The sequence below is a fragment of the Lynx canadensis genome, chromosome F1, assembly GCF_007474595.2.
Source record: "Lynx canadensis isolate LIC74 chromosome F1, mLynCan4.pri.v2, whole genome shotgun sequence".
Lineage (NCBI taxonomy): Eukaryota > Metazoa > Chordata > Mammalia > Carnivora > Felidae > Lynx > Lynx canadensis.
The window spans coordinates 41,043,075-41,059,961 of record NC_044319.2 but is presented as its reverse complement, the minus strand read 5'-3'; positions in this window follow the sequence as shown (position 1 = coordinate 41,059,961).

Here is a 16,887-nt window from a genome sequence, read left to right as displayed (position 1 = left end):
AACTAAAGAGATGGTCAGTCCTAGGAGGAGTGGACTTTGGAATGTAATGAGACTATTCTGGCCTCCATATTCTAAGGAAGAACCAATCCATCAGTGTGGTTTGTTGGTTCTTAGTCTAAGGCTTTTGGGGTCTCAAAGGACTCAGCATATTGGCTCTTGGGGTTGGTGACCCTGCTTCACCCCCTGTCCTGGCCCCCACCTTTCTCTAGTTCCCACACAGTAGAGGAGTGTGCAAATGTGACCTAGGGTTGTAGTCCCCAGTGGGTCATTTGTAGCCCTGATTGTGAGAGACTTTTATTTTCTAGATATGACTTGAAATCCAGCAGCCATTGTTGGCCTTGAAATGGCCACCCCCGAATAGGCAGAAATGCCCCAACGTTTCCTTTTCCCTACAGACACTGAGTGATCAGTAACATGTGTTCTGTAACAGTGCTGGCCCTACCAGATAGCTCTGTGTATCCTTGGGCGGTTTCACGGGGGGGAGGCAGATCCCGGGCACAGGCCTTTCTCTTGTATACATGCCTTGGAAGATGATCTGGCAGAGATCATGGTGGATGGGAGTGCCCAGCCTGTTTCAGTGTTCTCTTCATTGCTGCTCCATTCCACTGCCACCCCACTGAGCTTCAAGGAACAAGAGAGGACAGCTTAGAGTGGGGCTACTTAGCTGAATCCAAGGGAAGTGGTATCCAGAAAGCAAAGGAGAAGGGGGTTTGAAGAAGGAATAAGACGGGGGGCCGGGATTTGAAAGCTCTCAGACTCCACAGTCTTAACCTCTGACACACGTTGCCCCAACCACTACTGAAGGCAACTTTGGCTGCCACTCCAGGCATGACCACCAGAGAGCACTACTCGGGTTTCCATAAATGCCACGGATCTTCCTGCCTGGATGTGGGTTTGTCCTGTTTAGATTGGCCAGGAGGGCAACAAGTGAGTTTAGGCAATCTTTAATATAAGGCCCCGGTCCTTTCTTGCACACCACCTTCCCTGTTTTTTGAATAGGTTTATAAGCCCGAAGGAAAAAGGGAAAGGCAGAGTTAGGAACAAAGGCCCTTGGTGCAGCGATTACAATGTAAGGGACAACCACAGGGAAAGGCCAGCCCCAATCAGAGGACTGAGGTGAGTTGACTGGAAACCTGTTAGTTTCTTTCCCCCCAGAGCCGCCATCACTGGAGAAGGGACCATAACAAAACCAACATGTATACTCAGCTTCCTCTGAATCCACAGGGGCTGGGTCTTCAGGGAAGCAGATGTGGGAACTGATCATTTTCTTTGCTAGATGGTTATAGACAGTACTGAGGAGGCTGGTATTAGGGGTCCAGGACTTGAACTGAGATACGGATAGAATTTGTATGAGGCTTGTAGCCAGTTGTTGATCCAGGCCTCAAATCCATGTCCGGTTAGTAATACATGGGTCATGTTTTTCCACTGTGCTGTGACCTCTGCCACATTGTTGAGTTCTTTTTTAAATGCTTATATAGCACTAACTGCCAGATATTACTCACAGGGCTTTTACACAGATTATTTAACCCTGCTAACACAAATGAGGTGATATTGCCCTGAACGTGGGTGGGTGGCTAGAATTTTGATGCAAAATCATGCCCTTAATTGCTAGCTTTAGAATTTGAAATAGGAAGCACGTCAGTGTTTCTCTTGCTCCACGAGAGATCCTTTGAGGATCTCTTTGAAGGAGGGACATTCAGGGTTCCTAAAGGGGAAAGCTATTTTCGAGGCTATGGCTTTTTTGCCTAGGAAGACAGTGGTCTGTTTCCTAGTCTGAAGTAATGGCAGGCACAGTTCTCTTTCTTGCTTTTAGTTTTAATCCTCAAATACACTGCAGCCATGGGGTGGGGTGGCATGAGATACAGGATAGTAGTGGGTGTTTTCCAGGCCCTGCAGGACAAGCCTGCAGGAACTTCTTAATAAGCAACACAAGAGGGCAGCAGAGGACCAGGTTTGGGCTCCTTTCCTCCCTGGTTCCCAGAGCTGGGACGGTGCTCACATAGGAGGCAGTGATAGGCTTAGACCTCTGAGATCATTTTCCATTCCTTTGCTTCGTTATAACCTGCCCTCCTCAGATGCAGACTAATGCAGTGTTAACCCCCCTTACAAAGGTCAGTTCTTTATCTAACTTGCTGTTTAGGAAGAGACTGAGTTGTAGATTTAAGATTGAAGCCCAGGGGGTACCTGGGTGGCTCAGTGGGTTAAGTGTCTGACTATTGGTCTCGACTCAGGTCATGATCTGACGGTTTTGTGAGTTCGAGCCCCACATCAGTCTCCATTCTGACAGTGCGGAGCCTGCTTGGGATTCTCTCCCTCTCTCCGCCCCTCCCCTGCTCTTTCTCTGTCTCTCTCTCTCTCGGAAGTAAATAAAAGAGTGAAGCTCAGGCTTCGGGACCTCATTCCACCTGAGGCAGAGCAAATTTCTAAACTGTTGGTGATCCCAGTTATGTGCCCAGCATATCAAGTGCCTCCTATATTTTCAGCCCTGCACTAGGTTTTACAGACTGAGGAGGCATAGAACATGGACACTGCACCCAAGGAGCTCCAAGTTTAGTGTAGGAAGGATCTGTGTGTAGAAGGGAGCTATTTTCTCTAGTGGGCATGCACCATTGTGATAGAGCCAGAGAAGAGCAAGGCTTCAGAAAGGTGAACATTTGATTGGCGCTTGAACTACGTCACTGCCAAACTGGCCACGTGGCCTTGCTGAGGATGAAGGCCTGGCGCATTTAAAATTAAGACTGGTTTACAAGATCCCCAAGGACAGTGATCCCCCCTCCCCCACTCCTTGAATTTGGTTTGACAGCAGCTACGTAAAGTACCACCTAAGGTGAGTCAGACAGACGTGGACAGCAAATCGTTCCAGTGTCTAAGTAGGAACAGGACTTGCCTCAGAGTGGGACCCTTGGATACAACTCTCAGCTTGCATGAATGGAGAAGAATCAGGGAAATGGTCCCATGTGTCTGCTTAGCATCTGCAAGGGACCCACAGGGTGCCAGAACAAGATGTATGACTAGGCCAGGCTGAGGAAGAAGGCATTTCAGGCAAAGAAATGCCATGTATAATGAAAAGAAATAAAAACCATCACAACCCTCATTATGTGCCAGGCACATACATGCTTTGCATGTATTCACCCATTTAATCTTTATAACACCCAGTGAGGTTGGTACTATCATACCCATTTTACAGATGAGAAACTGGAATTTAGAGTGGTTAAGACTGAAGGCCATCAAGCTGGTACACAGAGGAACCAGGATTCAAACCCAGACAGTCTGTTTCCAGGATCTGGACCCATAAAAAGATGGAAGGCCTCTGAGTACCCTTGAGTCTAGCCTTTGGGATGTGTGGCTCTCCAAAGCAATAAGCCATTCCTAAAAACACACCAACAAAGCTTCCGATGCCCGGGGCACCTGGTTGGCTCAGTCGGTTGAGCATCCAACTCTTGATTTCGGCTCAGGTCGTGATCTCACAGGTTGTGGGTTTGAGCCCCATTGTCGGGCTCTGTGCTGCCAGCGCAGAGCCTGCTTGGGATTCTCTGTCTCCCTATCTCTCCACCCCTCCCCTGCTCTCTCTCTCTCTCTATCTCTCAAAAATAAAACATTAAAAAAAAATTCTGATGCCCTTAAAAGCTGTGGGTTTTCTCCTTCCCACCATCAGTAGGGTGAGGCTAGTGAGGCTTATAGAAACCTTATTTTTAGAGGAGTGAACATTCTTCTCTTTCCTAAGCTGGTTTGGGTATTCAGCTGCCTCATTAACATCCCGGTATCTGCCACCTCAGGGCGTGGACACACAGGCCTGTGTGCAGGGACCCTGCCCTCAGGAGTTTCCTGGGGGTGATGGCAATTCCACTCAGCTCCCCACCCCACACGCACACCTTCACCCACCATTAGCAAAATGGGACTGAGGCCAGGCAGACTTGCTGTGTTCCTGGCAACAAGAACCAAGTCAGCACAAGAAAACCAAGACCTTTAGGGGCACCTGGGTGGCTCAGTCGGTTAAGCGGCTGTCTTTGGCTCAGGTCATGATCTCACGGTCCAGGAGTTCGAGCCCCGCATCGGGCTCTGTGCAGGCAGCTCAGAGCCTGGATCCTGTTTCAGATTCTATGTCTCCCTCTCTCTCTCTCTTGCCTCCCCCCACTCACGCTCTGTGTTTCTGTCTCTGAGAAATGAATAAACCTTAAAAAAAAAATTTAGAAAACCAAGACCTTTAGTGATGAAACTTGCATAGGCAAAAGTATGGAAAGTCTCTGGGTGACTGGCCTGACTGGGAAGAGGAAACCACAGCATCAGGTGGGCCTGGCCCAGGTTAAGCTGTTCTTGTGGTGCCTGAAGCTCCTGGTCAGTGCCTCGTAACCCAGACAAAAGACCCAACAGGCCTGTGTCACTTGTGGGGCTCAGCTGCACGCACACAGAGCTGTCTTCTGTCCAGGCAGAAGCTGATACATAATACAGTGCCCTAGGGGGCCAGGATCTGGCTCAGGGTGTTCAGTCCTTTTTGAACCTTCCCAGGCCATAGGCTAAGCATGAGCAGGCTGGCAGTTAGCCCCTGACTTCTAGGCTTCGTGAGTTTCCTTGGGAAAGTTACTCAAGTGTTCTGGGGCAAGTGAGAATTCTCTTGCTGCCTCCTAGAGCCAGAAACCATAATTACTGCTGAGTACTTACTAGGTGTCAGGCACTGTGCCAGGAACAGTATCACCTCCATTAATCCTTGCCACATTTCTCTGAAGTGACCTAACTTGCCTGAGGGCTTGTGAGGTCATGGTGAGTTGAGATTGGAACCCAGGCTGGGCTGCTCCAGAAGCCAAAATCCTAAGCACTACGCATACAGCCTCTTTGAGGAGCCAGCAGGGGAAGGCACCTTACAGGTCCTCTAACCCAACTCCCTGTGTGAGTGGTTTTTCTAAAACATAAAACTGATCCACTTCTTGTGTTCCTTCCATGGTGTCCATTCCTTCTGAAGAAAATCCAGACATCCTGGGCAGCCGGTCCCAACATGATGTTACTTTTGCCCCTCTGATCTTTTACTACTCCCCAAACCCACCCTACTCTGTAGCTCCTGTGGAACTATTTTCGTTTCCCTAAGCATAATAATAGTAGCTACCTTTTTATCAAGGGCTTGCTTGGTGTTGCAAACATTACATTAATTAACATTTTTTTGATGTTTATTTTTGAAGGAGAGAGAGAGAGAGAGAGAGAGAGAGAGCACAAGCAGGAGAGGGGCAGAGAGAGAGGGAGACACAGAATTCGAAGCAGGCTCCAGAATCTGAGCTGTCAGCACAGAGCCCAATGCAGGGTTCGAACTCATGAACTGCAAGATCATGACCTGAGCTGAAGTCGGACGCTTAACCGACTGAGCCACCCAGGCACCCCTTACATTATTTAATTTTTACAACAATGCCTTAAGGTAGGTGGTAAATTCTCCAATGGCTAAAGAAATTGAGGCTTTCGAGAGGTTAAGAAGCCTGCCCAAGGTCACAAAACCCTCTGACTCCAACTTTCAAGATCTTCAGTGGGTGCAGTATCTTCTTTAACCTGCTACTATTGTCTCTGCCTGGAGTACCTTTCTCTAAATCGCCTCCCGGAACAACTAGTCCTTTCTCTGAAGGCAGCTGAAGGTTATTCTATCAGGGAAACCTGCCATTATTTCTTGCCCTCCTACCAGGTTGAGTCAGTGGCTCTTTCAGGTCCCCATGTACCTTTCACTTTTTTGTTGGGGCACACGTCTCATGCCCTGCCTCGTGGCTGGGTATTTCCATATCTGTCTTCCTGAACTAGGCTCTGAACTCCCTTGATACTTACCTCTATGTTGCCCGGCCCTAGCAGGGTCCTGGCAGACAGTAACCTTGGTGGTGGTAAAATTTTATTGACCGTATAGAGGATGAGCACGTGAATGATTCTGTAGTTCAAGAGATTTTGCTCCAGATTTGCACCTAAGACCAAGAGAAGGGTGGCGGATGGCCCTGGGACACCCAGACAAAGAGTATATCAATCCTAGACCTTCTTCCCTAGATGTCCTCTGCTCTGGCTTCCAGCACTTACCTCCCACAGCTAGGGCACGTCCCAGGGGGCAGGTCTGTGATACGACCTCAATTTATGGAGGGTTTTAATGGACACGGGGATATTACAGGGCCAGGATTAATTAATCAGAAAGTGTTTTAACTGACTTGTTTTCATCCCTTCGATGATGGGTAGCTTTATTTTTAAATTGTTTTTTTCTTCAAAGTAAACTCTACCCCCAACATGGGGCTCAAACTCAGCCCCAAGTTGAAGAGTCACATGCTCTACCTACTGAACCAGACGGGTGTCCCAATGATGGAGAGCTTTATTTTTTTTTTTTTAATGTTTGTTTTTGAGAGTGAGAGAGCGAGTGTGCAAATGGAGGAGGGGCAAAGAGAGGGAGAGGATCCCAAGCAGGCTCTGCGCTGACAGCAGAGAGCCCGACATGGGGCTCAAACTCAACGAACTTTGAGATCATGATCTGAGCCCAAGTCGCTTAAGTGACTGAGCCACCCAGGTGGCGCAATGGGTAGCTTTAAAGCCCGTGTTCACCCTCTGGAAAGAAAAGACATCCGACCCTTGTGTGATTTCTAGTTCTGAGCCCCTGGTTCTTCACATTCCAGAAAGCAACCCCCTCTCTGCATATACCATCTCCCGCTTATTTGGGGATTCACTTAAGAGTGTAAGGGGAAGTAGTTGGGGAAGGGGGCAGTTTTGACATTGGGCAGAATAATCCAGAAGAACCATCTCCTCTGCTAGAGGAGTGAAAAATAACACTCAGAGTAACTAACTTACCTGGAACATAAGGCTGTGTGTGACCCATGCTTCACTGAGGAAGGAGGAATAGTCTGCTCTGTTGTTTAAAATCATTATCCCCTTTGGGGCGCCTGGGTGGCTCAGTTGGTTAAGTGTCTGACTTGGACTTAGGTCATGATCTCACGGTTCGTGAGCTCGAGCCCTGCATTGGCCTCTGCGTTGCTGGTGCAGGGCCTGCTTGGGATTCTCGCTCTCTCCTCCCTCTCTCTCTGCCCCTCCCCCACCCATGCTTTTTCTCTCTCTCTCAAAATAAATAAACTTAAGTTATTCCCTTTGTATTTGAGAAGGAAAAAATCATTTTCAGACAAATTAGGAGATAGAAGAATGTAAAAAATGAAGTCCCCGTAGTATTCATTAGTTCCTAGGATCTGATAAAATTCTGAGATTATTATTTGTGAATTTGTGGATTTCTTTTATATGCCAGACATGGTCCTGGAAACTTTAAAATGCCTCCCCTCCAGGAGTGTAAAATTATAGATAGGAAGTCCTTCGCTGCCCTCCTCCTCCTCATTCTATTATATTCAAGAGTTTTATTTGACTCCATTTTGTTTTAATTTTTGTATTGTTTTGTTCATTGCATGGGGAATAAATAATTATAGTCCACTTAATCAGCTTCCTGGAGGAGCTGGCCTTCACTGGCTGTTTGGAGACCAGTTTTTTTTTTTTTTAATTTTTAAAATTTACATCCAAATTAGCGTATAGTGCAACAATGATTTCAGGAGTAGATTCCTTAATGCCCCTTCCCCATTTAGCCCATCCCCCATCCCACAACCCCTCCAGAGTCTCTGTTTTGTCCCCCTCCCTGTTTTTATATTATTTTTGCTTCCCTTCAGTTTTTTTAAATTTAAACCTAAGATATTATGTGGATTGTATGATTTTTTTCTTTCCAAATACAAATTTTTACTATTATTACATTTTAAAAATCACAGAACTCCAGGCTGAATATTATTAGACACACACACACACACACACACACACACACACACAGTCACTAATTCCCAAAATCTGGCTGAGTTACGCCTCAGGGAAATTTTCCAGGGCAGCCCTACACACCAAGCTGGGATAAATAGAAACACTCAAGTATTCTGGTTTCACCTGCAGCTCCAGAGTGATCTTACACATAGACTGTTTGTTGGTGGAGGGCATTTTTGCTGGGATAGAATCATGTTGGTGGCCATCACTGCCCTGGATTGTATGATTTTTAACTTTATTCATGTTTCATTTTATTTTTTTGCTCCATCTAATTAGAGTTAGTGTCTTCTGTATTAACATTTCCATGTGATACATAAAAGTCAAGTGGATTTTAGTATGAAATATATTAAGTAAAATTTAAAATACATTTGAGATTGGTATATCCAATCTCAATTCATCTCAATCTCAATTCATTCCTAGCCCCTCAAATGCACTCAGATCGCTTATACGTTCTTTGATATCCTTTGTTTCTTAGTCAACAGCTAGCTACATATGCTTCTTCCCAAAATGACTTTTACAACTCACAGAAAAATGTCAGAAGAGAAAATTTTTGCCTGACACGGGAAACATGTCATGACTAACATTTTCTGTGGACTCGTAAGTCTTTTTTTTTTAATTAAAAAAATTTTTTTTAACGTTTATTTATTTTTGAGACAGAGAGAGACAGAGCATGAACGGGGAGGGGGGCAGAGAGAGAGGGAGACACAGAACAAGAAGCAGACTCCAGGCTCTGAGCCATCAGCCCAGAGCCCGACGCAGGGTTCGAACTCACGGACCACGAGATAGTGACCTGAGCTGAAGTTGGACGCCCGACTGACTGAGCCACCCAGGCGCCCTGACTTTTGAGTCTTAAAATCAGAATAGAAGACGAAAGCTGAGACCTTCGGTGTCAGGCACTGCATATACGGACGTTTTTACAAGTGTTTGCTCAATGCCAGTCAGTAGAGCAGGTGTACTTCAGTGGAGAGTTTAATCCTTGTTTGCTTAGTTGTCAGGAACAATAGAAACCACTCCTGAAGGGGGATATGGATGTGTGCAGGGAAAGGGGGATGGGAACTATAGCTTCAGGGGTGAGTGTTTGTGTTCCACGTGTGTGAACAGAAAGCAGGAAACGGGAGCTGGCCAAGGCCTGCGGGTAAGGTTGGCTGGCCTGTCTCCGGCTCTTTTCTATTTGCTCTGATGCCAAGCAGAGCGTTGAAAAGCTTTGTGCAGACAAAGACTTCACCAGAACCGAGGGGAATACAATCCAAGAGTTAGAAAGTGTAAGGGCTCGCAGACCCGTGAGATAGGGAGACCCAGAATGGGATTATTTAAGCAGAAGATAAGCCACCTGTTGGGTAGGATGCTGGGACTCCGCATCTCTGGTCCCCGGGGAGAGGTGGGATGGCGTGGTGCTGCTCTTCCCTGTTCTGTTCTGTCTCCTACCTGTGGAAAACTAGAAGAAGGAAACGTCCAGGCAGCGCTGTGCATTGGAAGGTGGTGAAATCATGTAGCCAGGGAGTTACAGACTCTTTCTCCCTGGAGAACTCTTGGAATTAGTTAGGCAGCCCTCTGCCACCTTCATGGGTGCGAAGTGATGCGGCATGGAGGCAGAGGGATCAGTTACCTTGATGGTCCCTACGGGAGAGCAGGCAAGTCAGTGATGGTGGTCTAAGACGACCAAGGGCTCATCTTTTTACAAGGACCAACGGTTGAAAAGCAAAGTTTTGATAATTGGCCGGGTGTGTGTGTGTCTTTCTCATTCTTTCGGTTTCCAGCTGAAGCCTGGGGGAATAAGCAGGAGGGATGCTGAGCTCCTGATTGGGTTTATAACCCAGACACTGCTGGCCCTGATGAATTAAAAGAACATTAAGGCCATAGCCAGGGACACCACATTTTTCATTTAACCAAATTGATTGCAGCGTTGACTCTCTAAGTAGTCTGGAAAGGCAGGCTGGCTTCGTCTGCCCTCAGGCTCCCAGGTGTGCTTAGGGGAACTTGGAGGCAGCAGATTGATCTCAAGCCCGAGACTGGTGGGCAGTGGCACCAGGTAGCTTGGCTGGGTTCTGTGTGAGGAGCTCTCTCTCTGGCCTCCCTCTGCATGAATGTCCTGATTCATTGTCATAAGGAGCAAACTGAGCCCCTCTGACTTATGAAGCAACAAGTCCTGGGATACACGTGGCTAAGGTGGGACCGAGCATCCTCTCTGAATCCTCTCTGAAAGTGTCCGGTGGCAGCTGGATGATTGTTACTAGTCTGGTTTAGTCCCGCATAGATTCAGACTCAACTCCCCACTTCCTCCTCTGCCCCTTGTTGCAGATACTGAGCAGGGATGACCTCCCCTTTGGTGACAGCCACTGCCCCCTTGAGGGGAGGTGGCTGGTGGCGGTCTCCACGATCTACCTAGTGAGAGAGACACAGAGCACAAGCAGGGGTGGGGCAGACAGCGAGGGGGACACAGAATCTGAAGCAGGCTCCAGGCTGTCAGCACAGAACCCGACGCGGGGCTCGAACTCACCAATCGGGAGGTCATGACCCGAGCCCAAGTCCGACGCTCAACCGACTGAGCCACCCAGGCGCCCCAACGATCTACCTAGTATTATCGGCAAAGTGATCTGGAAAAGCGCCCTCCACCGCTGCTTCTCTCCACCTCCAAGCCTGAAATCCTATTTCCTCTTTGCAGTCCTCCGTTTGGCTTCCGCTCCCTCACCTAGTCTTTCACTGGGTAAATGTGGGTTGATCCGTCAGGCTGGATCCTGAGGGGGAGCCTCTCCCGGCATCCAGGGAGAGAGGCAGGGTGCTACTGTCCTATTACAAAGTTGACTTCACAGAATGGAAATTCAAATTGTGCTGTAAGCAATTTCTGAGGCCATACCCCCCCCCCCCCCCCCCCGCCTCCGGGCAGCCCTGGCGTCTCCGCGGTAGGCGAGGAAGGGCTCCGCCGCGGACTTGAGGCTCTTCTCCCCGGGCTCTTCAGTGCCACCACCTACTGTGTGGCTGCGGCTTCTCGGCCAAAGTACCATCCAGGGGCCGTTTCCATTGCAAACTGCTCACGATACCCACCTTAAAGAGATGTCTTAAGCATTAAGAAACCAGCATATGTGGAAAACCGTGTCGTTTAATAAATGGGAGTTTCCTCTCCACCTCCTGCCAGACTCTCCCCCCTCCTCCCATTTTCCTTGCCGCCTCCCCAGGCTTCCTCCCACCCCCCCCCCTTCTATTTTCCACCTGTAACTTCTCCCAAACATGCCCCTCTTCCTCATCAACGCTTTAGGCTCAGAAGCCTCTGCCCTCCAGGTGGCCTTACTTGGAGGACGGCGTGGGGAGAGGGGCTCGGAGATCCCAAATGCCTACGGGGGCTCCTGAGGCCAATAATGGAGCCTTGAGCCGCAGTTGGGCTCCGGAGGTTGGGAGAGGGAGCTGGCTCAGGGGTGACAGCCCATCTCGGGTGGGGACGATGACGTCCCGCACTGGGTCCGACTCTCCCCGACCGGGAGCAGCAGCCGTGACCTTGAGCGGGAGGCGGGGGCGCGGAGGGGACCAGTCCCCGCAGGTCCGCCCCGCCCCGGCCCGGCCGGCCCCGCCCCCCGCGCGCCCGCGTCTCCTCCCCTCACTGCAGCGCTCGCCGCGCTCGCCCAGCCATCAGCGGCCTCCCGCCGCCGCCTCGGCGCAGACTGCTAAGCTCAGCAAGTCTTGCGGCAAAGGCACTTCGGACCGAGTTGGGGCCGGCGCGGAGCGGGGACTCCGGGCCCCGGGGGAACGGACGCCCCTGCTGCACCGTGGCCGGCGCCGCGCCCTCGCAGCCCTCCGCCCCCTCACTTCGGAGACCCGGGTTCCCTCCTGCTTGGCCGCTCCCGGTAAGTCCGTGCCCCCCCCCCACCCCTCCGCGCCCGTGGGGGGCACCGACTCCCCCTCCAAAGTTTCTCTGCCTGGGGCGGGTTTTCCGCTCCTGGGCCGAGGGGCCGCGGGGCGGGACCTGGCTCCCGGGGGTGGGGGGAGGGTGGGGTCCGGGAAGTTCGGGGCCAAAAGGGGGCCGGGCGCCCGCACCGTCCTTCCGGGGGAGTTTGGACGCGTCCAGGTGGAAGGTTCGTTTTGGGAAGCTGGCCCCGAGGGGCGAGGAGCCGGCTGCTCTGCGGGTTTGGGGCGGGAGGAGGGAGCAGCTTTCCTCCCTGGGGCTCGGGGGGATGAGGTGCGGAGGGCTGCGGCCGGACGACGTCCCCGGAGCCCTCGGGCTCTGCGACCCCGTCGCTTCTGAACGTCCCCATCTACCCCCCGCCATGGCCGCCGGGGGCGTCTCCAATCCAGCTTCTTTAGCCCCTGCCTCACGCCTCGGGGACCCCCCCCCCCCCCGGCTCCGCCGTCGTGGGAAGGGGAAGGAGGGTCTGCGGGCTTTGGAGGCAGAGACCCTGGCTGGGGAGCGGGTGGGGGGACAGACTACAGGGACTTTCTGGAAGGGAGGGTCGAGAGGAACTGGGACAGGGACGCGAGAGGGGGATGGGAGCACCCCTCGCCTCTCTCCAAATCTCATGACTCAGCACGACCTAGGACGTCCCGTCCCTGCTTCAGCCCTCCTCCCCAGGGCTGGGCTCCTAGACCCAGAAAGTGCAGACAACCCCAGCCGGCTATTCTGGACTCCTTCATTTACCTTCCCGATTTGGGGTCGCCTCTTCCCCTGCCTCTGTTCAGGCCCACCTCTCTCAGGACACAGGGGCTTTTTTTTTTTTTTTTTTTTTTTTAAACTAAAAAGAGAGAGGATTTATCCTTCTACCCCATTATCTCAGTCTCTCCCCCATTCTCTTTTCCCCCTTTTCATTCCCACATTCCACAAGTGCCTCCCGGACACCCCAGCCCATGGCGTGGGGGTGGGAGGGTCTCGGAAGCCCTGTGTCTCCCTCTGCAGCATCCTCCCCCTCTTCACTGTAAGGTAGAGAAGTAAGTGTTCTGGCTGCTCTCTCCTGTGGCAGCAGAAAGGAGCGCAAGGACAGAAGCGGTGGTCCAGGAGGGGGCGCTGCAGTGGGGAGACAAGGGCAGAGTCCTGATGGGGTGGGTGGTGGGTGGACCCAGATAGGAATGGGGTGGGCAGGGGGATGAGGAAGTCCTTAGGCTCCTAGGCTCCGTGTACCCAGAGAGATGGGAAGGTGGGCCAAGGTCTGACCTGGAGAGCTGGAGGGTGCCCCTCCTCCTCTCCCGCTGTGGCTGCCCTGAGGGGGGTCCCCCGTGTGTAATAATTATCCTCAACCTGAGCCGTCCAGCTCTTGGTAACCTGGGCACTTCATCAAGAGGGTGTGACCGTGAGGAGAAGGATAGCCCGTAATCTTTCTAAGTCGTCTCCCCTTGCTTAGGTACAAGTGCTGACTTTGGGCTGCTAGAAACATCTCTGTGTCCACCAGAAGTGCCAAAAGTAGAGCCGTGCCCTGTGCCCCTAAGACAAGGCTGGAGGGGCAGGTGGGAGGGGCAGGGTGGTTCTGATGCAGTGGGACGTGCCTGGTGAGCAGTGGCCTGGCAGGCACTGCCAGCTGCAGCCTGTGTCAGGGCCCCAGAGGTGAGTCAGCGTCAGGGGTCCACACCAGGCAAATTGAGGCCTGGGCCAGGGAGCCCAGCCCCAACCCTGCTTCTCTTCCATGACCCTGGGAATGACTAGTGCCAGCTGAACCTTCAGTCCTGGGCTTCTCTCCTTGGTGCAGCCAGCTGCTGTCCTGCTTGGCACTTAGATCACTGGCTTCATCCTCTAGGACACCCCTGGGGGGACTTGCTTTTTCTGGGTACCTCTTGGGCTTGACCCAGGCCCACTCTCCATGCCTTGCCCAAGGAGGAGCTGAGGAGCTTCTGGAAAGCTAAGAAAGGGGAAGGCAGAGATAAGTGTTCTATTCCAGAGTCACATAGACCTGACTTGCTGTCTCTAGGAGGAAGAGACCCGAGGTCATTCTCCCTTTCACCCTCAGTCAACTTCCAGGCAGATGTGACAGGAATGTCCCTGGCACTGCAGAGAACTGGGGTGGGTGGGCTTTGGAGGTGGCTGGAGAATTCTCTTCCCTGCTCTCCCTCAGCCAGTATTCCCCAACCCCAGGCAAGCCTGATATCGAAGGACCCATTGCCTCTACCTGGACTCTGTCCTCTCTCAGCTGAGTCTCCTCTTTTCTCCACTGACCCTGTAGAGTCTGTGCAGCCCTCTCAGGAAAGTAGATTGAGGGGCAGCAGGTGGTCTGGGATCCAGGGTGTGGGAGGGACAGTGAGGATGGAGGGGGAGGACGTTGGGGCTCAGTGGGCTAGAAGAGCGACTCGTTGTCCCCTTCCTTGGACAGAAACATCCTCAGGGATAGTCAAAGGCTGTGGACGGTAGAAATGTTGTTTCACTTGGCTTTGGGATTTGGGCTTTCCTGATCTCAGTTCTAGCTGAAGCTGGATTGTTTCTCTTGAGCGACACACACAAAAGGTTCAGGTTGATGGAGATGATTTTTGAGAACTGAAGTGGCAGTCCAAAGGGAACTATAGACAGTGTTCACTCAGTACAGGGTAGTGGTTAAAATAGGAGGCAGCAAACCAACAGGCGTGGGTTCATAATCCTAATTACAAAGTGTGTGCCTTTATCAATTCATATTTAATATTTATTAAATAGATATTTATTGGGGGGCAACAGATATTTATTGGGGAGCACCTACTATGTGAGCACCTACTATGTGCATTGTTTTAGTCACTGTGGATACAGCAGCGAACAGACCACAGTCCCTGCCTTTGTGGATTTTGCATTCCAGCCAGCCTAGGCAAATTGCTTAGCTACTGTGAGCATCGGTTTCTTTTTCTTTTTTTCTCTTCATTTTTTTAGTAATCTCTACACCCAACACTTGAACTTACGACCCTGAGATCAAGAGTCATGTGCTCTACCGACTGAGCCAGCCAGATGCCCCTGAGCCTCAGTTTCTACATTCATTCAACTGTTAGCTTTTGAGAGTCTACTCTGTGCCAGGGGTATGTTAGGCACTGGAGATTCAGTTGGGAACAAAACAGACCTGGTTTCTGCCCTCATGGCACTTACAGTGGAGTGAATGACACACAGAATTAAACAGACGTATAATTCATCACAATTGCAACAGCTGTTAGGAGGACCTACAGGGTGGTTCAAGACCGTGCAGTGGAGTGACGTGACCAGGTCTGGAAGGTTTCATCTGTAAATCAGAAGTAATAATACTTACCCCACAGGGTAGTAAGCATTCAGTCAATGATAACAATTAATATGGCCCACTGGACAGATACAACCCTAAATTCTGTACCTGAATAATCATCATACATGCAACAAGTTGATTATTCTTCCTCCACTAGGTCAGAGAAGCCAGTCCTAGGTTCTCATGAGAACGGGGAGTCTGTGATGGATAGTATAGTTTAGTGAAATGTCAAGTCATAGAGCCAGTATAGTGACTCTAGCCAGATTGCCTGGGTCCCTCCTGCTTTTGTCACTCATCCTGACTTTGGGCAAGTTAACCGAATTCTGCTTTTCAGTCTGCCCATCTGTAGAGTGGAGATAAAATTCCTACCTATGACAGGTTGTATTTGGTGAGGATTAAATGAATTAATTCCTGTCAAGGGTTTAGAACAGCGCCTACCACATGGTCAAGGCCATGTAAGTGTTTTCCATCATTATGATGTCACCTACGGGCCCTCCTAGCCCTTTCACTGCCTACAGACAAGACTCTTCCTTGGGTTTCCCCACTGGAGGGAACGCTTTCCACTTCTGTTAATCTTAAAAACTCAAAGGAATGAGCTGCTATAACTTCTTCTGTGGCCATTCCAGCATTTCTTCCCTCTGACTTTCAGGCAGTTTTTTATGCCTGACGAAGCCGTATTTTGTCAAAGCTTCATTTCTGGGAAGGACTTGTCTCAGCAGTACTTCCTTTTCATCCCTGGAACTGACAGTTCAGGGTAGTAGCCAGAGTGATGGGTATATTTGGATCTGGGCCTAGAGGGACCTGACCACTCATTGCGAGTTGGCTGCAGGGAGCACCTGGCTGCCAGCCCCTCTTCTTCCCCCACCCCCCAACACAAAGAAGTCTCAGCTTCAGGAAGGGGTCTAAAACATCAGGAAGGATGCCCCAAATACATGGTATGCAAGAGAGGTTCTAAAAGCTTCCTCCCTGGATAATTTCCAGACTAGGACAGACTTCCCCACCTGTCTGGTCTAGAGACCATATGACTGAATGCCAGGGATGGGGAGGTTGAATTCTTAGGGAAGTAGGCTATGAGTTGCTTATTCTGTTATAATAGTCACTGAAACTCAGAAGGTTTGGTGCCACCAGGCAGCTCCCAAATTGGGGGTCAGGAACAAGAAACGAAGAGGACAGCCCTGCTGTCATAAAGTCAGAAGAGGCCCTTGTTTGACCATTTCGTCCAGGGCCTCAGGATTTCAGCGTTTGCTATAGGCAACAGTCACCAGCAGGTGTAAGAAATGGCATAGCCAGAATGTACCGACTGGGCACCAAGCAACACTGCCATCACCCACCGAGCCTGCTTCTTTTGCAAGCTCCCCGCTTCAGTTCCCCTTTCTGTAATGAAGCTTTTCTGTCTCTCATCACTGCGGGCCTTAGTACCACAGAGGCCACACAGCAGCCATCACGGTCCCATTTTATAATAAAGAGGCAAAGGCCCGGAGAAATTATGTGACCGATTTAAAATCTTGCACCATCAAGAGGTAAGAGCAAGGTCTCGAACCCAGATCGTAGACTTTGGGGGTCTTTCCAGGCCACTGTAGCTAATTGGTCAAAGCTTCTCCCCAGTGAGCCTCCCCTCCCCAGTTCCCTCTCACCAGCTCTGTCTAGAGTGTGGAACTGGCCAACATGGTCAGGGGTCCTCAGTGTCATCAGTGCTTTGAGTATAAGCAGGGAACCAGTAATTAAAATCAGGTAGCATACTTTTACAAAATCAGGCAGTGATCCTTTGGAGAAGTGGAATCAGCTCTCCCTCTCTGGTGTTGGGTTTCCTTGGGACTTGCCGTAAGGGCTCAGGCATCTTCAGGAGCACCTGCTCTGAAGCAAGGAGGAAAGAACCATCGTGGGTGGAGCAGAGCAAATGATGGGGCACTTGGGGAATCTGCCCCCAGCCTCAGACAGCCTTATCTGAATGGGGTACTGGCATAAT